The sequence below is a fragment of the Lissotriton vulgaris genome, chromosome 7, assembly GCF_964263255.1.
Source record: "Lissotriton vulgaris chromosome 7, aLisVul1.2, whole genome shotgun sequence".
Classification (NCBI taxonomy): Eukaryota; Metazoa; Chordata; class Amphibia; order Caudata; family Salamandridae; genus Lissotriton; species Lissotriton vulgaris.
In genome coordinates this window covers 189,893,076-189,917,068 of record NC_141695.1, presented here as the reverse complement: position 1 = coordinate 189,917,068, position 23,993 = coordinate 189,893,076, and the positions used below count along the sequence as shown (strand labels likewise).

The 23,993-nt window shown below is 43.5% G+C and overlaps 1 protein-coding gene and 1 non-coding gene across 4 annotated transcripts in view; both read right to left on the bottom strand.

Annotated features, from left to right (window-relative positions):
* Nucleotides 1-23,993, bottom strand: part of IGLON5 (IgLON family member 5) — a 976,255-nt gene that overhangs the window by 480,360 nt on the left and 471,902 nt on the right. The window lies entirely within an intron of this gene.
* On the bottom strand, nucleotides 16,992-17,185 carry LOC147701156 (U2 spliceosomal RNA). Its single transcript, XR_015298541.1, has one exon. It is a non-coding gene; the product is annotated as a U2 spliceosomal RNA (small nuclear RNA).

Sequence of the window (23,993 nt, the reverse complement as noted above, 5' to 3'; positions counted from 1 at the left end):
AGGAAGGAGTAATAGCGGGAAAGCGAGGAGGAACAATGCCCAATGTCCGTCTGGGTAGGTGACGGTCAAGGGGGAAAACCAGGGCCAGACTCCTCAGTAGCTGTCAAGCAGCTCCACTGGTCATCAGCCATGTTGCTCAGGTCTAAGCGTTCAGGAAAAGCCAATTTTTTGTTTATTTGATATGCGGGGTTATAAAGCACTAACTAGACCCGGAGGTATCTGAGCACATAACCAAGGGAACGTTGCATTATAGGTACATCAAAAGGGATTATGAAGCGCTGGCTAGACCCAAAGCTATCAGAGCGCTATAGCAGAGGGAGATTATGTTACAAATTGCATCATTGACAGTAGCGTAGTAGGTACAGTGAACAAACACCGGAAGGAAGGAGTGATAGCGGGAGACGAGAAGGAACAATGCCCAATGTCTGGCTGGGTAGGTGACGGTCAAGGGCAAAAACCAGGGTCAGACTACTCATTAGCTGTCAAGCAGCTCCACTGGTCATCAGCCATGTTGCTCGGGTCTCAGCATTCAGGAAAAAACAGTTTCTAGTTTGATTGATTTACGAAGGTTATAAAGCGTAATCTAGACCCGGAGGTATCAGAGCGCATAACCTGGGAAATGTAGCATTATAAGATAGATCAAAAGGATTATAAAGCGCTGGCTAGATCCGTAGGTATCAGAGCGCTATAGCAGAGCAATTGCGTTAAAATTACATCAGTTACAATGGCGTAGAAAGGTACAGTAAACAAACAACGAGGTTGAGAGAATTTATAGGAAAAGGAGGGGAGGAAGGAGCCATAGCAGGGAGGTGAGGAAGAACTGTGTCCAAAGTCCGGAGAGACAAATAGAAAGGGAAAGGTGAGAGGTGTAGTGAGAGGGGAGAGGACGAGGGGGAAAACGGAAAGGAGATAAAGGGATGGTCAGCCCAAAGACCGTGTGGGTAGGTGACGGCCATGGCGATAATCCAAGGTCAGTCTCCTCTATAGCTTTCTAGGAAGCTCCAATGGGCATCGGTCAGACAAATGTAAAGAAAGGAGAGAAGGAAAAGGCAGAAATGGCATAATATGCAGAGGGAGGGGAGGTAGAGACATTTATATATAATTTTTATACAAAGAGTCTTTTTTTCTGGCCAACTAATAGGGTTTTTAAAATATGCTATGTGTTTGAAGTGGGACCACCAAATATTGCCCATCTGAACACTTTCCCTACTGTTGCACAGACTGGAGTAGGAATAGTACATTTAACCTCTCTGAAGTCCAACGCTTTCAGACTGGAATGGGAATAGTCAATTTAACCCCTCCGAAATCCAATGTTTTTCTCACTGTTGCACAAACTAGAGTTGGGATAGTCAATTCTATCTCTCCGAAGTCCAACACTATCCCTACTATTGCACAGATTGGAGTGGGAATAGTAAATGTTACCCGTCCGAAGTCCAGCGCTTTCACAACTGTTGCACAGACTGGAGTGGGAAAAGTCAATTTAACCCCTTCAAAATCCAATGCCTTTCTCACTGTTGCACAGACTGGAGTTAGAATAATACATTTTTGCCTATCCGAGGTGCAAAGATGTCCCTACTGTTGCACAAACTGGAGTGGGAAATAGCAAATTTTACCCCTTTGAATTCCAATGCCTTGCTACTCGTGCCCAGACTAGAGTGGGAATAATAAATGAACCCCTCCAAAGTCCAAAGTTTTCCCTTCTGTTGCACAGACTGGAGTAGGAATAGTGTATGCTTTATTTTCTGATTTAAATACTTATTTTTAATGTTATTGAAATATATATGTGTCCAAGAGGAGTACGGAGTTCCTCTAGGAATGGTTTTAGAGAAGAGCGAAGCTGATAGAGACAAAAGAGTCAATAAAGACCACTGCTGTGTGTACAGGAGAGGGAGTTCTCCTTCTCGGTACTAGGGCTCTCACACACCCAGCAAGCTAGGGTTCATGCTTCATCATTTGAGCCTGCCCCTCGTCAGGTCAGCGCTGCAATACCTGACGGGCACCCAAAACCGGTGCTCTTTATCGGGGATCTTTTGTTCCTGCCAGTGGGTGCAGTGGTGGTGAGGGCCCTAGTATGTGTAGATGTGGCGGGACGTGTGAACTAAAATAGGTCAGTAAGTCCTAGCCAACATTTTATTCAGCAGGTAAACAGCCTAAAATAAAAGAAGGAGAGGGGCAAAGGACTAGACGTAATGTGTCTAGTGGTGTATGCCCTGCTCTCAGGTGATCGACATGTTTCGTGCCTATCGTGTCATAAAGATCTGGGCACTTCCTCAGGATCAAAGGGACGCTATCTACACTGAAAAAGGTAAGTGGATTATACATACCCCATTCTCTGGTTTGTTCACCTGCAGGTCTGGATAAAAATAGATCAAGATTGTCTGGTTTGTTTGAAATTGAAATATATATTAGTATTACTTGTTCATTTGTTTATTTTTATATTATTTGTTTACAGTAGCGGCTGCAAACCAATGGGGGTGGAGTGACAGGGGGACAGAGGGAGGAGGGGGAAAATAAAACAAAATAAAAAAAAACACTTAACTTAATGCTGCCACCGCTACTCTGTCCTCTCTGCAGCAGGAACCAGGAAGCGCAGCACGCAGCCTTCCGGAATTTCCTGACCAATCACAACGCTGCTGTGGAGCATTGTGATTGGTCTGAGCACCGCTGTTTGTTTACAGTCCTGTTGTTCCGGTTCCTGTTCCTGAGAATGCATGGTCTAAATTGGCCATTGCCATAAATGGTCCGGTTGGGGTAAGCAATGGCCATGTTAACTATGATATTGTCATAGTTTATTATTACTCTACGTGATTGGAAGTTGCTTTTGTGAATAATATTACCTCTTCTGTGGTTTAGGATGTTTTGAGAACGTTGTTCTTCCAAGAAGGGGTTGCAGAGGAGACTGTCACTGATAATGGACCTCAGTTCACTTCTCAGGAGTTTAAGGTTTTTCTATCTAGTTGAGGTGTAAAGCACATTACTATTTCTTTATATCAGCAAAGAAGCAATGGTTTGGCTGAACGTTGCAATGGGATAATTAAGGAAAACATGTAATTATCAATTGTGAATCATTTGGATTGGATGCTAGATGTAGGGAATTTAGTCTGAGCCCCAGCCCCACACCTGATGCAGAAACTAAGGTTTCTCATTTCATGTTGTTAAAGGGAAGATTGTCTGGATCAAAAAGGAATAGACTGTGGATGAAAAGAAAAATCATCTCCGATGAAGTTTTGCAAAAGGTGAATACGAAACGAAAGAGGCTCAAAGCAATTATACCACAGTTGGAGAGCCGAGCACTTAATGTTAAGGAAGGAGATTATGTGAGGGTGAAAGAACTGTACATGGGAGGAAAGAAATCTTCTCAATTTTCCATGCTGAAGGGGGTGGTTTGTGAAAACAAATATTCTGTAATATTGGAGGATGGAAAATGCTGGAACACCAACAAATTAACTATTGTTCGAGATCAACATAATCCTGTAAATTTGGAGCGGAAACTTAAAGTAGTTGCTGATGATACTTTAAGGATATTGTGCAGGAGTACCAATCTTCCTTTAAGTTACAGGATTATGTTTTGAATTGAATAGATTTATTTTAAAATAAACTTTATGTATGCATATAAATGTAGGTTTATTCCTTTTTGTCGATGCTTCTTCGTAGCATTTATTAGAGTCTTGTATGTGGAAAGATGTTTTGGGTTCTCTTGCTTTGTATGCCTTCTTATTTAGAATGATAATGTGGGAAGTGTGTGGAATGTGTACACTTGAATTGTAGAGTGTCACTGCCTGTACTGCTGGTCATGTCATTAGATGCATAATCAAATGTACCTGATTTGTACATTACCCGTTCTCCTAGTATCTTTTCAAAAACTAGCACACAGTCGGTAAAACAAGCCCACTCACACCAAAAAACCGACCCACACACTTACTTGTTGGACCAGACTGTCAGGCAGTGTCTGATTGTCCTATAGGCCAGTCCAATCCGATTTTGTCTGTATCGAACCAAGAAAGTTAAACAATTCAGCCTACTCAGAAACATGAGCTGCTGAAGTTGGATGATGTCCAATGGCGGGGACAGGCTGTCGGTGGCGGTCTCCATGCCTTCCGGCCATATTACAATGGCGGGCAAGGTGATGGCGGTTGGAAAGTCTAACAGCCACGCATCCGAAGGGCTCCTTGAGCCCGCCGGGGCAGTGCAGGGGCTGTGTTGGCGGTACCTGCCAGGCACCACCGTAGGGATACAATGTCCCTTTCCACCAGCCTTTTCATGGCGGTTAACCCGCCATGAAAAGGATGGCTGATAGGGACTTTGGGGGTCCATAGTGGCCCCCCTTATCTCCTGGCCCCCAGATATGGGACCTGGGGGGCACCGAGGGTTCCTCCTATAGATCCCTGCACCATGTACCATTTTTTGTAAAAAAGAATGTCTTTATCAAAAATTTTAAACAATAAACAAAAAGAAAAAACATATTGCGGTGGCATACAGTAGCTCTGTGTTCCGTGTCCAATGAGGATTACACATAGCACATTCATTGAAGTTTTTCGTCACGGAACAGTGGGGATATAGGGAGAGGAGTGGCCACACTCCAGGGATATCCAAACAGGTGTACTTCGTAAAGCCTACTGGAGGGTACAAGAATCAGGGCAAGAGGGAGGATAAAGAACACAGAGACACATCAAGTTCCAGCCACAGCAAAGTAGGGCAGAGATCCAATGTCTCGACCCTGCCTCGCTAACTCACGGCCACATCACACATTATCACTGCTAACAGTAAACTTGGCTACGGGTGGCACAGACCTTCCACTGCACCAGTTGGTCATCGATTCATTTATGTGGAGGGAGGGGTACTCTATGGAAGCTCGGTTTTTCCTCAGTGGAGTCCTCTGCACCGCCTCATGGTCACGTCCCATTCGGTCCACCATCTTGTCCTATCTTGCAAGGTATTTCTCAACGTGGTCGTCCATGCGGACACTGCGGAGGTGCACCCCCACTTCAGCTCATCCCTTTGCCTTCTGTCATGAGTTAGGGGCATTACCCGCGGAGGATAGAAGACATTGATTGATATATTTTTGTGTAGTTCAGAAGTCAACTCGGTGTCTACATTGTCTCCTATGATCGATGTCAACACCTTTGAATATCTCTTTGGTAATGCATTCCTTACTTACACTGATGCATTAATCAAGTTTCGAACCTTCCTTCATCCTGACCATCTCTACATTGTTTCTCTTGTGAATCTTACTCACTTACAGAAGCATCTGTTCAAAAGTATACATTTCAAAGCTCTCCTGATGGCAGCCCCTTGTCCTCTGACTTTCTACCTCAACAACTGGAGCTCTAGTGTCTCATTGGGGCTTTTCTAGATGCCCGTCTCAGGCTCTGTTCTTAATTTTGATCAGTGCTTCCGTTCATTGCACACATTCTCCAAGTTCATCCAATTCTGTTACCTTTATGTCAACCAAACTCTGGGAGCTGCCCATTTCTGGTTTCCTAATGTTTTAATTGATATGTGTTTTATTGTAATTATAATTTATGAAATTTCTGGACAAGCATCCTCTCTCCGTCTTAGACAGGTCGGCCATACTCAAATCTGTCTGCAGACAAAATCGGATGTGTACTTACTAAAGTGAAACACGCAGATCTCCAGAAAGGTTATGGGGGCATATTAACAAGATGTGCGATAATAAAAGCACATCGCACATTTCTATATCGCCGGCTATCACCGGATTTAATCGCTGTGATAGCGCGTAATTATCAACGCGCAACACGTAGGTGAAATTAAATCCGGCGATAGTCGGCAATAGGGAACATTAGCGCATGAAAACAAGCGTTGTTTTCACGCGCTAATGTGTGCCTTGATAATATGGGGGGGTGGATTCAGCTTTATGATCCACACCCCCATGTTATCAATGCCTAACACCCGATCAAAGCAGGCGTTGGGAGACCTGCGATAAACAAGTTTATCGCAGGTCTCTGTCTTCCAACACCTGCCTTGATGATAGGGTGTTAACACCTCCAACCACATTTCACATGTGGTTGGACGTGGGAACGCCCACCCTGTATCCCAATAGCGTTATCTATCGCCCCCAGCTCGGGGCGATAGATGACGTCAAGAATACGTCTCTAACTCAGGTTAGAGACGTATTGCTAATACTGCGATAAAAAAAATGCGTTAGCGACTAAAAAGTCGCTAACGTATTTATCGCGGGCTTGGTAATATGCCCCGTGGTGCCTACAGTGACAACTCTCCACCAAGTATTGACAAAGTAAAGTACAGCGAAAGAGGAGAGTTATTGACATAAAACCACGCTTCAAGTGATAAAATGTCGACCTTCCAAACTTTCAATGGTGCCATTTGTGAATTTCACACTGTACTCAAAATCCAACCATTCTGCTTTCCTTCAACTTCCATGTAAGCATAAGAGCCAATTCCCAATCGAAGATCGGACAGTGTAGGCAGATGTTACTGTAAATGTTCAGTAAATACCTTTTAATGGGCTTGTCGGATTCAATTTGATGCACACTGAAATGTTCTGCAAACACCGCAATGGAGTATCAGGAGCACGCAAGCTGACACACATCACTGACAGCCCTTTTTCAACAAGCCCATACCAGATCCTTAGAGCCCTCAACCATGGTCACCAACTCAATAAAACAGCCAAATGTCAAACAGACAACTCATCTTTTTAAAAGCCACAGCTAGAAGTACCTGAATCAATTCCTCCAAAGGGAGGGCAATCTATGCAATCTTCTGCTATGCCATCATCACATACAAAAGATGATGCTTCTGCCTATGTTTGAAGACATTCTTTAACAAATCAATCAATCAAACATGGCTTATAACTCACCCATGAGGGTATCCGGGTGCTGAGAACCTGCTGCTCAGTTGAACAGCCAGGTCTTGAGTCTCTTCCCGATTGCCAACAGAGACAATGACGTCTGGAGGTGAATTGGGAGGTCATTCCATGACTTCTGCAGAGAGGTATGAGAAGGAAGGTCCTCCACTGTTGCTTCGGCAGATACGGGGAGTGTGAGCGAGTGAGCGAGGAAAAGGGAGGCAGAGCGCAGGTGTCTGGAGGGTTTGTGGAAGTTCAGGTATGCTGGTCCTTGGTTGTGAAGGGCTTTGTAGTTGTAGATCAGCATCTTGAATTGACATCTCTTCTGAATGGGGAGCCAGTTGAGCTTTTTGAGGTGGGGGGTGATGTGGTTCACTTTGGGAGGTCGATGATGAGTATGGCCACTGAGTTCTGTTTGGTTTGCAGTCTTTTCAGGGGGTGCGAGGTGATTCAGACGCAGAGTGCATTGCTGTAGTCCAGCTGGCTCGTGACGAGGGCATGACTGACGGTTCATCTGGTGTTGACCAGGAGCCATGTAACGCTCTTACGAAGCATGCAAAGAGTGAGAAAGCAGGCAGAAGAGACTTTGTTGATCAGTTTTTACATTGTGAAGTTGCCGTCCAGGCTGATGCTAAGGTTGAAGGCATGATCTGTTGAAGTGGGTGGGTGTCCTAGTTTGGAAGGCCACCAGGCATCGTTCCACAGAGAGGTGTTGTTCTCGAAGATGAGCACTTACATTTTGTCTGCATTGAGTTTTAAGCAGTTCTCTTTCATCCGGTTGTCAACGCTTGTCATACATCTGTGGAAAAGAGCCATTGTGGTGGAAGGGCCTTCTGATAGTGAGAAGATTAGCTTGGTGCAGTCCGCATAGGATATGATGTTTAATCCACGGGGTCTGATGATGTTGGCCAAGGCGGTCATGTGGGTGTTGAAGAGTGTAGGGCCGAGGGACGAGCCTTCGAGGTAAGCCGCAGGTGATGTTCTTAAGTTCTGAGGTGAAAGGTGGTAGGTGGATTCTCTGGGTTCTCCCGTTGATGATTCCAATGTAGTGAAGACTCTTCATAAGTGTGTGGTGGGAAACGGTGTCAAAAGCTGCTGAGAGGTCAAGGAGGATCATGACCGCCATTTCTCTCTGATGAACTAGAGTTCTGATGTCATCAGTGGCAGCGATCAGGGCTGTTTTAGTGCTGTGGCTGGTGCTGAAGGTATAGTAAATTCAGATATTCTTACTTAAAAGGAAAGTTCTAACTCAAATCTTTACCCATGTAACTCGTTGATGGTAGTCAATGACACCCCTTCCACTCCTGACAATCCAATTCTGGCATGACAGTCCTCAAAGGGGCCACATCTCATGTGGTCACCAGAGAAAGCTTCAATGCCTGCTTCCCATGTATGAATGCCATGGTATAGAAACAATTGTCAAAATATAGTTAGTAAAACTTGGTTCAGACAGTTGTGTCTCGCCTCAGATGCACAGAAGAAAAGTCGCTGAAACGTAATGAATTTACAAGCAAATGATGTTTTTACTCACATTCTATTGGATAGGGGTAACCTATGCAAACATTTTGAGCTGCAACCCTAATCATATAGATGGATGAACCAGGAGCAAATAAAACTCGCTAGTGCCAAGCCACATTAATAATTGTATCTTTCAACACAATTAGCACCATAATTTTCATTCACACTGGCGGTGTAGTTGTCCAAATATTTGCCTGAATTATGCCTTTTTGCAGTCATCAATTTGCTGTTCCCCCTGCACGTTTCAGAGAACTCTAATTAGGCAGCCATGGGAGCTGAGATTTGACGGCAGCCCATCTGGTGGAATCTGGATGCCCGTTGCGCGACGGCAGGAGGAGTCCGCGCCACTCGCGCGGGCAGAATAGGAAGGCACAGTGGGACACTCGGTTACAGGCATACAGATGCGGTCCTGCTGCCTTCGAATGGGGTCCGCTGCATAAATCTACCTTACATATAATATGTATTAAACAAATCTACATATACTCAGCATTGCTGGAAGTGTCAAGATTGTTAATAACCTGAGATTTGTTGGGAGAAAATCTGCACAAAATATGCCACCAGCCCCTTCTAAATCCCAAGCAGCAAAGGCAGTAAGTTTTCTGCATTAAACATATGTGCATTCACAATTTGGCGTTGGAATAAGAACTGACTTTTTATTAAAATTGTTATATATATTATTTATTCAGGATATTAAGGGCTAGATTAAGAGTTTGGCAGTCTACTGGAAATGTGTAGAGCAACTGTGCAGAAGGGAATAGTGTGACCTTACACACCAATGTGTCATTTTTGCACTGCTGTTGCTTCACTTTTTGTGGGTCCGCGGTGGCGTAAAAATGTGGCCCATTTACAATGTGACGCATATAGGCAGATATGTCACATTGTAAAGCCCTGCACCACATTATACCTGCATCAGGTATAATGTATGCAGGGTGGTCGTTCCCACTTAAAAAGCCAAGTAGAACTGACGCAGTGAAATCTACAAGATTTCACTGCGCCACTTCTAACTGCAATTGCCCAAAGATAAATGCCCGTGCCCCCCACTGGCAACCACTGGCTCAAATTAAGCACTGCATGATGTAGGCAGTAACATCTGTGAGCTATCACGGGAGGCATAACAATATTACCAAAAAATACACCACATCAGGCATACACCAAAGAAAGTTCTTGTAGGTTTTTTAAATATAAAAAGAAAGGCATACGTGATATGTCACAACCCCCCAAGGGCAGGATGTCAATTAAAGCTCTGCCTTGTCCCTTCTGCTCCAGTCAACAACACACACAGAACACTAAACAGCATCACGCGTCATGAAATCATATGTGCCCACCCAAGGGCAAAGCCACATGAGACATATTCAGCAGTGTATGGGGTGTGAGTTTTGATGGTGCGTTATGCAATGTTTTTACTTGCACATTTTATGAAATGTTCTTCAAAGTGTTTCAGGCCTGACAGCTTTCACAAAACCCACAAAGCTTAAATTATAAGAAAAGGCATCACGAAAAGCTGTTAACAAAAAAAATCTCCTATGAGAATTTGTGTTACTGGTTAACTGGGGTGTGAGCCCTGGTCACACAGCAACCACAATCCTAGTCATGTAAGGCACAAGCAAACACCAAATTAACCTATGCTCAACTCTCTGGTAGCTGGGCACAGATCAGCCAGGCTTAACTTAGAGGCAATTTGTAAAGTATTTGTGCAACACTTCAATCAGTAAAACAGTGAAAACACCACACAAGGAGATCATACGCCAGGTTAGAAAAATAGAGCTTAATGTAGTAATTAACAGAAGACAAAAATGGCAAAAATAAATTAGTTTCACCGGAGATATTGAATATTCAAGTTTTTAGAGAAAATAGTACCAAAAGGTGAAATGCGCCAACTGTGGGTACCTGGACAAATTCACAAGTTCAGGCCGACTGCAATGGAGTGTGAGTTAGCTACAGGGACCCATAAGACCTGCTGAACAGAGTACCTTATATCCTGGTTTGGGTAGGATTGCCAGGGTCCCCGTCAAAGATGTGTTGCAAAGCGGAGGCAAAGTGTCAGCTCACAAGATGTGGCGATGCTGCGGTGTGAGGTCCTGTAGCACCAGCTGTGAGGATCCCATTGATGAGGGATTGTGATGCAAAGTCCAGAGTTTGAGATGCGTCACACAGTCGGGCGATGCGTTGGTTCTGAGTAGTTGTGATGCGGAGTTCGGTGTCATTGTTGAGGCTGCCATTGAAGAGCCTGCACGAGGATGCATCAAGTTGCAGTGTCCCGAAGGCAATATGGGCTTCTGTAGCGATGCAAGTCTTTGGGAAGGGTCCAATCGATGCAGGAGCGGAGTTGTAAATATAAATATGTATTTGTAAAGCGCAAACTACTCACCCATACGGGTCTCAGGGTGCTGGGGGCCGTTGTGGAAATTAAGTGAGCTATTTCCCAGAGTCACATGGTGCTGAGCTGAGCTGATGCCAGAGCCGGGGATTGAACTGTGAACCCTGTGCTCCTAAGTCAGCTGCCCTGGCCACCGCACCACACCTCTCCACAGGATTGCCCTGCACAACAGAGGAGATGCATCTCTTCTGCTGAACTCACAGAGGCTGGCAAAGCTCCTTAAGCCCACTTCCAAGGGTCCAGAACTGAAGTGGCACCACTTGGCAGGTAGAATCACAGATGACAGAGTCCAGATGAAGGTGTAAGGTTGTTGGAAGCCTGTCCATGAGGCTTCAGATCAGGAGGCCAGCCAAGTAGTCACTCTGGGTTTGTGGTTCAAGTGGTGTAGGTCCGGTACTTTTCAGCGAGGCAAAAGGGCAGCAGGTCAGCACAGCAAAGCAAGAGTCCAGCACAGTGCAGTCCAGGAGAATGGCAGTCTTTCCGCAGCAGAATTTCTTCCTGGCAGCGTATCCACAGGTCCAGAAATGTACTGAAGTTGTGGTGTCTCAGGTCCTTCTCTTATACACAGTTGTGCTTTTGAAGTGGGGCGAAGGTTCTGCAGGCATGCCTCTGAAGTGCACAGATGCCCTGCCTTCCCTGCCCGGGCTCCAGACTAACTACAGGGAGTATCCAGCTCTTTGTGTTGAGACCTGACCCAGCCTACTCAGGGAGCATGTGAGGCTGTATCCGGCTTCTCCCTCCCATCCTGCCACCAAGGGCCCATCCAGTCACACGTAAGCTCCCATTGTGTGAGGCTGACTAGGAGGAAAACCAAATCAAAGCTACCAACTACAACCCTACACCCAGTTATGTGACCAGAGACAGGCTGATGGCACAAATGTGTAAGGCAAGAAAATGCCAACTTTCTAAAAGTAGCATTTTCAGAATTTTAATTTAAAATCCGACTTTACCATAAGTTAGTATTTTAACTTAGGATTCCAGAAACAGCAAACATAAATCAGTTATCTCTTCCCATTTGGAAACAACACTTATAAAATATAAAGTGACAACAACCAATGTTTTCCTATGGGAGAAATAGGCCCTGCAGGAGTGAACAATACATTTTAAGAGAGTTTCACTAACAGGACATTGTAGTAACTAAGTCCAGCCGAGTTGAGGTATTCCAAAAAGTATTTATTGAGAAGTTAAGAAATCAAGAATAAGTCCAGAACAAGAACCCACCAGGAGCCACCAGCAGGCAGCTCAGCCCCATCATAACTGTGTGTTTCTTTCAACCTCCACCCAACATTCTATGATGAAACACAGAGCAGAGGCATTCCAAAGGCATTCCACTAGAAAGCATGAAGTGAATAAAGGCATGCATAGAAATGAGCCATAGTAGAATATAACATACATGCAAAACTTAGAAGTAAATGTCCAACTTTTGAAATAATCTGCACCCTGCCCTTGGGGCTATCTAAGGACTACCTTAGGGGTGACTTACATGTTTAAATAGAAAGATTTGGTCCTGGCAAAAGGTTTTGTTTACCAGGTCAAAATGGCATTTTAGACTATACACACAGGCTATGCAATGGAAGCCCTGAGACATGCTCAAAAGGGTACTTTAGTGGGTGACACAATCAGTGCTGCAGACCCACTACTAGCATTTAATTTACAGGCCATGGGTGCATGTAGTACCACTTTACTAAGAACGTATTAGTAAATTGGGTATAGCCAATGTTACTGTGTTTTGAGCAGGAAGAACTAGCCCTTTAGCACTGGTTAGCAGTGATAAAGTGTGCGGAGTCCTAAAGCCAACAAAAACAAATTCAGCAAAAAGTGGAGGCAAAGGGCAAAAGGTTTGGGGATGACCCAGGCAGAAAGAACCCTGTCCAATACCTCCACAATGTACTTTTCTGGGGTACTTATACCTGGAAAAGTATGTTTTCATGAGCATACAAGAAAAGTGGGGTATAGCTAACAAAATCTCACACCCTGGTTTTAATTGATCATGCAAGGTTTCCACATGATAAACTGCAATTCAGCTGCATGATACAGTCAGCGCAAGCGATACAATAAGTGTTTAAGGGCCACATGTATCAAGATTAGTAATTGTGGTATTTAATTGTTATTTTTACCGAATCACCATTTGGAAATTGCAGTTCCTAACGTGTAATAGTTTTAATTTTAAATTAGCTATTCTTAGTGGGTCACAAATAGCCTTATCTCATGAATATTAATGAGGTAGGTTGCAATGTGAGACCCACTAGAAAATGACGATATCACGCGGATGGTGCCCTGCTTGGGTCAGCACACCACCATGTCTGGGATTGCTTTTTAATGATGCAATCTTTTTTTTAATGCAGCCCGTTTCCCTTCAAGGAAATGAGGGTGCATTTGAAAACAAAAGTTTCTATTTTTTTTTCTCTTTTAATAATGCAGTGGTAACGTAGACCCCCGTCTACTAAACAAACTTTTTTATTTTACATGCATACAGGGGAAGGGGTTCCCAGGAGACCTCTTCTAAATCGTGAATGATTTACCACTACATGTTTGTAATCAGTAAATTATTAATTTTTTGCGACAGGGAATTGGTCGCAAAATATTAATACTTAACATTCCGATTCGGTATTTGGAAGGAAGGCCCCTTTCAAATATTAAACCGATATTTGTTTGCACAACCAAATTGTGATTTGGTAACGTGTTACCGAATAGCGGTTTGGGTTTTATACATAGCAAATTACTTTTTTGCAATCACAAATGGCACGACTCTGAAACAGCTAGACTCTGCGCATCGAACGGGCCATTTGTGACCACAAAAAACCTTCGTACTACGGGTTCTAAGTTCTGTGAACAATTTTGTTAGCCAAACTTACCCTTACCTTTATCCAGTACCATTATTACTACCACTTATGATCCACTACGTTTTCTGCACGTCCGGTGGTATGATACAACCTGGCTATTCTCACCCTCTTCTACATTGTTTAGAGACAGTCTGCAAACATACATCTGCTTTTAAAGTCATGAAGAATACTAGGGCATATTACCAACAACTAGCGATAATTATCGCTAGGTTGGCTTAGCGGCAATAATTTTATGGCCGTGTAGCGACAATTTTTGTCGCTTAGGAGCCTTGATATTTTCAAGGTTTATCTCCTAAGTGATAAAAATCGGCCGAAATGCATGAATATTGCTGAAAAGTCAGCGATATTCATGCATTACCGAGCAAATGCTCTTAGCCATGTTATCCACCTCCCATTGGATAACATGGCTAAGAACTGCTCAGGGCGGATATATGATGTTACCACGCGCGCGTTACAACGACCTACCATTACAACGCGGTTGTAACAACGCAAGTCGTTACAACGACTTGCGTTGGGGGGGCGCACATTTAAATCATTTAATTTACTATTCCAACACCAGTCCCCGTGGATAGTAGGGAAGGTGTTGGGATAGTAAATTAAATGATTTACTATCCTCGAGCGCCCCCCAGCGCATTTCGTGGTAATGGTAGGTTGTGGTAACGCGCGCGTTGTAAGCGTTGCATACCGCTCAGGGCAGGTGTTAGCTTTTGGAGATATTCGCGCTTAGAGCGAATATCTCCAAAAGTTGGTAATAGGAGATAGCGATGTTAGCGACTGTTTCCAGTCGCTAACATCTTGGCACGCCCACTTTGCATTTCATTAGTGATAAATATCACTGACATGCAAAGCGGGGCCCAAGATGGTCGCTATCTCCTACTAGCTGTCGCTAACTGGTGTTAGCGACAGCTAGGTAATAGGGAGATAATTTTATCTCCGCTTTCTTGGCTTTTAAAGCCAAAAAAGCGGAGATGAACCCCCTTGATAATATGCCCCACTGTTTTCAATTAATTTGCGAGAAAACAACACATACATGTATGAGGAAAAGTGTGCGTTTGTGTAAAGTAAAAACCAAAACGATGTCCGTGTTGTAACCTTAATCAGAGCAGGAAGGTGCAAAACGATGGCGGACCAAGATGGCAGCGAGACTGCTCACGTCATACGCACCTTGCACTCCCCCACTTTAGAGGGAATAGCTCCAGATACTTGAGGGGATTCGCTTATTTTTTTAATCGGTAGTCAAGGAAACAAGATGCAGTTGTGTGGCCTTTGTTGGGGGTGTGTGTGTTGGGGGGGTGGACTCTGCCAATCATCAGTGGTGTCAATGTGTTGGAGCGACACTGAAAGTGCAGCTCTGGGGCCGCCATTCCCGGGCACCCGCAGGCCGTGCCTTGTTCTGCACATGGCTGCCAGGCACCCCTGGGGCAGCCTCCAGGGAAGGCAGAGGGGTTCAGATGTTAGATGCTTCCCCGTCTCGCGCGACACACAAGGATGGTCACATTTGCCCTGGGCTCTGCGTCGCCGCCGGCGGGGAAGGCTGTGTACCTGATGTGCAGAAAGGCATGTGTGTTTTTGTTTGGTTCTGTGTGTATGTCTGACTAAGTGTGCCTATGTGCCTCTATGTGTACCTCAGTATGGATTTGTAACTCTGTGTGTCTATTTGTACCTTTAGGGTTTGTGTATAACGGCGTGTGCCAGTGTGCTTATATGTGCCTCTGTATAGTGTAACTGTGTGCGCATGCACGTGTCTCTATGTGCCTAAATGTGACTTTGTATGAACAACTGTATGTGCTTGTGTCTGTTTATCTATGTGTGCCAGTATTTGCATTTCTATCTCTATTGGCCTGATCGTTCAAGCCTGTGTGTGTTTCTGTAGGTGTGTGTGTATATATGTATGTATTGTTTTACCTATGTATACCTGTGTGTGTCAATACGGTGGAATGTGTGCAATGTGTGTGTGTGTGTGTCTCTGTGTGATTGTGTGTGCCTATGCATACCTGTATGTGTGTGTTCATCTGTGTTTTTGCATGCTTGCATGTGTCTATGAGTGCCTGTGCCTGTCTATATGTTAAATATACACATAACACTGTATGGTTGTATCCGAGTGCGTCTGTGTATGAGAATGTCTATCTCAGTGTGTGGTTGGAATGCATGTTTGTTTGTACCAGTGTGTGTATGTATATGTTGCTCCACCTATAAGTGTGTCTGCCTATGTGCCACTGTGCATGCGGTAAGTGTCTGTACAACTTCCTCTGTGTGTGTATGACTTGCCTATTTGTATCTGTGCACCTATGTGTATCGCCTGTGTCATATAATATATGTGATCGTATGCATGTCTGTGCGCTTGGTGGTGTATGCATATATTGTCTGTACTAGGAGTGGTTCTATAAAGTGGAGAAAATAAAAGTTGTACAATAGGACCTCCTGCCCACCTGCCTGAGAATGTTTATCTACCCCCCTCCCCCTCCTTTAGCACCATTAGACCCTCACGGGTGAGTAGCATGCATTATAAACCCCCGATTGAATAATTACTATCTATATATACAATCACATGAGATCCGCCAGCCCCAGGCATAATGGAGAATGCGCTGGTGAGCAGCGCTGCAGCGCTGACCAAGCCTGGCTGGGAGGTAACCTTACATCCTATCACTCAAGGGATCGCTTCCAGAGACCTACTCTCTCTCTCTTACAGACACACCCCTATGTGGACACACCAGAGAAGTAGTAAGGGCTGCCCTATCCAAAACCTGGACTTAGGACTTGTGTTGACGTGCTGCCTGGAATCACGTTTGCTTGTGACCCTGAGGGTTCGATTGCGCTACTGAATGTTGACCCCCAGAATATCATGGTAAAAGAATAGCATGGACTGCATATGGGGTGTCAAAATATCAAAAGGTAAGTGCATGTAGGGAAATATAGATTTACTATTCCTAACTCCACCTTTACATACCTTGAAGATTTATGTAATGCGTAGCAACATGCATGTGAAGTTATGCCTACAAAACCTATATTTACTTACTGGTCAATATTTTCTTTGATATTTTGGCCCTGATAGTGTGTCTCATTGAAATTGTAGGATCGATATTCGGGGAGCACACCTGAGGTCTGGTCCCCAGAGGAGAAGCAGAGTCTTTTAGGCATCTAACCCCAAACCAGAGTTCAGGGTTCTGTAAGAAAACTGAGAAAATCCTGAGAGCACCAAGCTAGAACTCAACTTAAGAAACTTTCAGCTGACTATATCTTCAATGGGGGTTGCAGAGTCATGACATCTTCAACTCCCTCTTTGGATTTAATGGTCTTATGATTCTAAATTTGCTAGAAAAAGCTATTACTTTCTGAAGTTTTACTTGTCTCTGGACATTGCTGTTAGCTTGTGTTATAATCTCTTTATTAACCTGCGCGATGTCTCACTCCGTACAGCTGCTTTCCTGAACGAGGACCCATTTAATGGTGCTGCCTTGCTTGAAGATTAAGTTGATGCAGTGGGCAGAGTTAGCTCCTATTCCTTTTCAATCTTTCAAAAATCAGTTTGATAATATGGTCCCCAGACAGAGGAGACACCAAATATTAAACTAATAAGAAGAGAAACAACACATGAGCTTAACAAAAAGTCCAAGAAGTGAGTCTGAAGAGCCAAGGAGGTCTTGGGTGACAGCCTTCTACTTGAAACTTGGTTCCCAGCATCCTTATTGGTACAGAACACATGCAGTCAGACCTTTAAGAGTGCCTGGTGGTTCTTGCAACTGAGAGCTCCTGGGAAAACATCTGACAACTATGTTACTTGCATGAAACCTGCATATGTTCCAAGAAGAGGCTGAGTTGGCCTTGACTGGATTCAAACTCATGACCTACAGGTGAGAGAAGATTTTAGTGGTGACTGTCTAATAAAACAGAAAAACTACAAAATGTATCCCGCCTGTGGTTACAAGGAAGATAGTATATACTACATGAGGCATGGTCAGGGTGGCTATCTAGTACACCCCTTGTAGGAAAGCTAGCTCTGCATGGCTGTGCGGGGAAGGAAAAGATTCATTTTTTATATATAACCCTCACACACTCTAATAGTGTCATGCTTCATCATTGGTTCTAATAAAACAGACATCTGTCTGGATTGTTTCAGCATTGTACATCTCCAGTCAAGCACAGCTCTCATTGCCTCCTTGCCATGACTACCAATATATTCAGCGGATAGTAACAATACCGGCAGTTTTGGTAAAAATGACTTGACGCTGTCATGAAACATGTTCAGTTGTAATCTAATGAGAAGAATCTCTGGTTCCTTGGATCTGACTTCCAAATACTACTTAATTCCAAAGTTAACATAAAAAACTGTGCCACATTGCAGTGGCAGTGTTACCTGTTCTAATCACCACACGGGGAAATAACCAGCTTTAATTGTATTGCATGTTTATCGCTGCTGCCTCAAGGCGCTACACGAGAAATCCCATAAGAAAATAAAAACATCTCTAAACTTTAAACAGCAGGGCTGGGAAATTAAAAAGATCAGGAAAGTGCCAAATGAGGCGAATCGATGAAACTGAGGATATCCCGGAGGAAAAGATGAAGAGAACGAGTCCTAGAAGAAGAAACTCGGCAATAACTGGGTTAATGAGTGAAACCGAAACATGGTGAAGCCAAGACGGGTAAATATATAATTTAATAGGCAAAAAGAAAAGATTCAAAAGCAGGTGGCAAAAGAAAAAGTTGTGTTTAAAAGGCGGTGTCTTTGATATGCAAGAGAGTCTATCATCTATGGAGGATCCTTGCTTAGTTCTAAGGTTGTCTTAGGCTTGAGGAGATCTGGACTTGAATACTGACTTCTCTATGTGAACTCCTATGTGATCCTGTAGCAATCACTTTATCACTGTTCTGTGACCTTCTCATTGTCTGAGAACATTGTGAGTGAGTGCCTGATGAGATTTTTACCCGCGAGCTCAGTTGCTCTGCATCAATGTTCTCAACTCTCCCAAGGGGGGTGTTTTGTTCATAGCAGTGCAAACATTTCCATCAGGAGAGAGTTACTGTGCATCAGTGTTCACATTTCCTACAGGGGGTGAATTACTTTCTGTGAATGTTCTCATTTCCCTCCTGAGGGGAGCTATTGTATTCTCTCAGACTTTGCATTTTATTTCTGGGTGGAGTTATGCTGCATCGCTGTTCCAATACCTGTCCTCTGCTGCATTATTTGGTAGCGCCGTTACTATTTCACTTAGGGGCCAAGTTACTCTGCATCAACATCCACCTTTCCCTTAAAGGCTGAATGGCCTCTTATAAAAGATAACCGTGCCCTGAGAGATGTTAGATCAGTGTTCAGATTCACTTCTTTGGCTGCATTACTCTTTGTCTTTTTACGCATTAAATTCTTTAGGTAAATTAATCTCACACAAAGTTTCTATCCTCCGGTGACTACGGTATTTTAAAGCACTGATCAAATGCTCTTCTTATGCCAATGTATTTGCATCAATGATTAGATTCCTCTTGGAGGGCTAAGATACCGTGTCAGTCTTGACACTGCACCCCCTGCACATTGAATCAACAATACCGATAGAACAGAGTATGGAGGACACAATATCGAAAATAAAGGTCAATTTTTACCCCTTCGCTATCCAACGTTTTAACTACTATTTTTTTTATTTTTTATTAAAAATATATTTTTTTTATACATTAAATAATGAAATAATTAATAAAATGTATTTAAGTAAATATATGTATATGTGAATATTTTTTTCTGTTTATATTCAATAAATTAAGTGTATTTGTGATAATTAGTTTAAATATATATTGAATGTAATTTATTTTCTTAATAATATTAATATTTTATAATTATTTAATTTTAAATTATGATATTTTTTAAAGTCGATATTTTTTACATATATATTTTTTACATCAGTATTTTTGAGTCGATATTTCTGTACTTACCTGTTTAAGTATAGGAATTCGATATTTTTGTAATCGATATTTTCACATCGATATGTTTTTTTCATCTATATTTTTGTTATCGATATTTTAACATGGAACCAGATTGTCCATATCTAACTCTAGTCTAGAATGTCTATACCTAACTCTAGTCCAGATGTTCCACATCTAGCTCAACATAGATGCACCTACGTGCTACAATCGTCTTCAAGGTACGTAGATGTGGAGTTTAGAATAGTTACTCTATACTTCTCTATATGCACTTATCTTTTGATTTTTCGGCCCTTGATATTCTGTCCTGGATATTAGCTTGCAATGATATTGTTGGTGAGGATTTTCAGTAGTACGGTCAATCTTCACATGTTGTCAGTGGTTCACTTCCATGATACCAATATTCAAATTTCCCTCCAATTTAGTGCTTGCAGTGACCTACATGAAAGACTACTTTACAACTATATATGTCTTTATTTGAAATACCAAGAAAACCAGGAATGTATCAAGGCAACAGAGCCTTCTGACTTTGATGTATTAGCACAATACGCCCAGACATATTCGTTTTGCCAATGCTTACTTATTATACCTGCAAGCACATTTATGCTCTGTTTATCAAAGCACCGTTTTAACCCCTCCTACTCTGGTTTCCAATTTTTGGGATGTTCAGCAGGGCATCCGTGACCTGAAGAGAATACAGCCTTTGGAACCCAGACATCCATTTTGACAGGGGAAAAGATTTAAGAAGTTTTCTCTTACTTTTAAACTTTTAAGAAGTTACGGTTGAATTGTGGTGATCTGCTTGGCTAAAAGGGTACAAAGCTTGTAATGCCAATTTGCTCATCAATCTAAGTTATGAAAAATTGCTGAGTGGACATAAGTCACCAAATTCTAAGATTGTGGGATTTCAGGATACAGTTTGTGTGCACCCCTCCTCAAGCATGCTAAAATCTCTCTGCTGACACCCCCTGCCTCTTTAGATATTCCCATGTTGATCTTCTCTGCCATTTGCTTCCATGAACGTTAATAGGCTTGCCTCTTAAAACTAATCAAAATCCTCTTTGGAGAAGCAATTTGCATGCGTAGGCCGTAATAGCACCGTCGTCCTACATAAGGCGTTGTGCCTCCAAGCAGGCCCATCCTAGTGGGGTCAGCAGAAGGCGGCCGCCAAAGTCAGGCCACCCTAACCCCCCTTTCGCTTTGGCGAGTCCAAGACACCGTTGCCTCTTGGGAGCCGATTGTCCGTGATTACATTCCCGCGCACGCATAATGAGATCCTGGTTGATTAATCGACACTGAAGAGCCACTGGCAATTATCTCTGCAAATTCAGCTTCATTTCACAGTGGGAGGGGCCGTTAAATGCAATAACATTGTGCACAATTCAGAGTAACGTCTCACTGCTCCGAGGCAAAATGCAGCACTTAATGGCGGCCATTTTTGTTTCATTTTAATACTGATGGGAAAAGTTTTCATTGCTTCTTGGGTGTTCGTAAAAGTTCTGTACATTTTATAGAGAGACTGAACATACTCTGGAAGCTGCTCTGCAGCCTCACTCCACAAATGACAATGCTTAAAATAAATTGGGGGATGGGAAAGAGAGTGGATGCTAGAGAGAGCAGGGGGGAGCAGTGGTGGCTTCTCTGTGAGGCGGAGGAGCGTCGCTCCTCTGCCAGGAAGCAGCAAAAGAAAGGAAAAAATATATATATAACAACGTAATGTTATTATCATTTTATTTTTTCCTTCTGCTGGAGCAGCTTTGCGTGACAAGGCGGGCAGGGCTGCATAGCAGGGGAGGAGCGGTAGAACACTCCTGTACGCAATGACTGTTTATTCAGCCCTCTCGGGCGGCCCAAAACAGTCATGCGCACTGCCCTGTTCTACAAGCAGGCTGCATTACAGCCTGACTGGAGAACATGCCCACCCCTACAGCCCCTGGCTAAGCACCGTGTCACGGTGCTCAGACCAATCACAACACTTCATTGCAGCATTGTGATTGGCTGCAAGGAGTATGAGAGCCCTGCTTCTTCCTGTTTCTAACAAGAAGCAGGAAGAGGATGGGACACAGGAGAAGCGGCAACAGGCTGAGAGGTAAGTTTTTTTTTGTTTTGTTCCCCGACTCCCCCAAATTCCCTCCCCCTCCCCCCCCCCCCCCTCACCCACACGGAATTCCACCATGCAGAAGGCAACCAAAGAGCAAATGAATGAAGGCAGAGAGAGAGCAAAAGACACAAAATCTGTAATTTCTGTAATTGACACCTGCCACCTGACCAGAACATTATGAGAGGCAGATCATCTGTTGGGGTCAGAGACAACACCTACTCCTCTGTTTACACAACAACACAACAGTAACCCACCCGCACCTTGAGACCCTACAGGAGATTAGCAGCGCTCTATAAGAACCCTGATTGATTGATTGATTGATTGATTGATTGATTGAGATCACGCTTCAACAAAAGATTCCCATTGTGCATTGAGTAAAGTTAGCCATCCAAAGTTGCCATAAATGCTTAGGTATGAATGCTGTGTGCTTTCTATGGTGCTGAATTGGATTTTATTGCAGTAGCAATGAGTTGTTCAGACTATAGTGTTACATCCCACTGTGGCTGTTGCTCACTCCTTTGCACTCACTCACCCTTGAATTTTGTTTGTTTTTGGACACATTCATTTACTTTCTGGGACGACATGATGGCCGATGATGAGAAAAGGGGCCTAACCTGGTGTATACCTACCAGTTACCCCGATGGCGGTGCACCAGTGAGGTGTCATTTCGTCTTTCACACATTTTTTAATGTACTGGTGATTTGGTACACAGACATTAGGATTTGTGGGTTTTCTCTTGTTTTTCTTTTTCACTGTCAGTTGAGAATTGAAAAACATTTTTTAAATGAAGGCCGATACATGTTCATACTTTCGAATTTAGTAATAAGAAGGGTAGTGTAGCGGAAGAATTTGATGTAAGATATTCTCCGCACTGAAACAGAAAGACGTAGGCCGCCATACAAGACAGGGTTTTTTTTGTGTACTGATGTTGGTTGAGTGGAGGGCAACCCGGTCGCTGTTTTCCCTCTGGGCTCCTTTTGAAATATATAAGTTATAAAACAAACCAAGAAGGCTTGTGTGTTTGGATTGCCATTTCTCATTTGAGCTAGTTCTCATTATGCTGTTTGTTGTATAAACGACGCACTTGCAACAACAAATAAAGGAGACCACCGCTTCCTACTACACTTTCAATTGGGTGTGAGAGTTTTCATAAAATAAGTTGCTTAGCCTTCTTCATCACTCTGTAACCTTCAATGGCTTAGGCCATACCCTTCCCAAATGCTGATTTTCTCCCTAGGCGATGTCAAGTCAAATTGAAAACCTTCAGGAACCTTTCACTGGCAACATATCAAAGGGTTTCACTCTGTTAACTAACATCAATAAAGGTGTCATCCAATCATGATGTCACAACAGGTCTGAAAACCTTAACATTAACCACCAAGAATTGAACATTCTGGAATGCTCATTGTCCAGGCCTTGATAATGAGAACTGCTTTTTTTTCTACTCTGTAGGTTATAGGTTAGAATACGGATAACAAAAATATCCTCCGACGTTTTTATATCCTGACCTAGGTGTTGATCACAAAATATCACTCAACATTTATATAGATTTTCTGATATAAACTCCAATGATGTGATATTTTTGTAAAATATATTTAGGATACAATATTTTTGTTAAATAAAAATGTAGGCCTGAGAATTGTGCTACCACAGCAAACTGGATGGCTCCTTTAAGGATATCATGGGACTCTTTTGGAACACGGTGGCCACCTACGACATTCTTCTGCATCAGGGCACCTACAACTTTTGTCCTTGATGAGTGAGATCCACCAGCTAAGATCCAGGTGTGATTCAATCCAGATGTAGAAGCCAGAGCTCCGCCTGAACATGAACCCATCAAAGCAATGCTTCTCCTTCTCCCCGTGGATGTATCGACGCACATGCCTAATCCTGGTCCACAGAAGCGGCACTAGATATGTTCACCTCATCTCTTCCCAACGCACCAAGTCATTACAGTTGACCTTAAATGCCCAGACCTCATGAGAAAGAGAAGTTGCTATCTGACTGTTCCAAGGCAGGACAATTTCTGAAATCACTGTCATGCCTCAAAACTTCACTCCTACGTCTAGCCATCTGTCATATCCCATTATGAAAGTGTCAGGGGACTGGTCACAGATCTACCGACAGCATACTAGTGCATATTAACCCCTCCCCTACTGGTGACGGAACCACTCCGTCATCAGTCGTGGTCGTGCTGTGCTGATGACAGAGCGGTTCCGTCACGGCCCGCTCGGCGCGGATTCCGCTCCTGCGATGAGCGTTCCATTGAGCGGGCGGGGCTGTGACGGAACCGCTCGGTCATGAGCACAGCGCAACCACGGCTGGTGACGGAGCGGTTCCGTCACCAGCATGGGCACGCCACGCGTCCTGCGGCGGAATAGCTGCCACAGTGAAGGGGTTAAAGTATTGTTCAACACTGCCGCT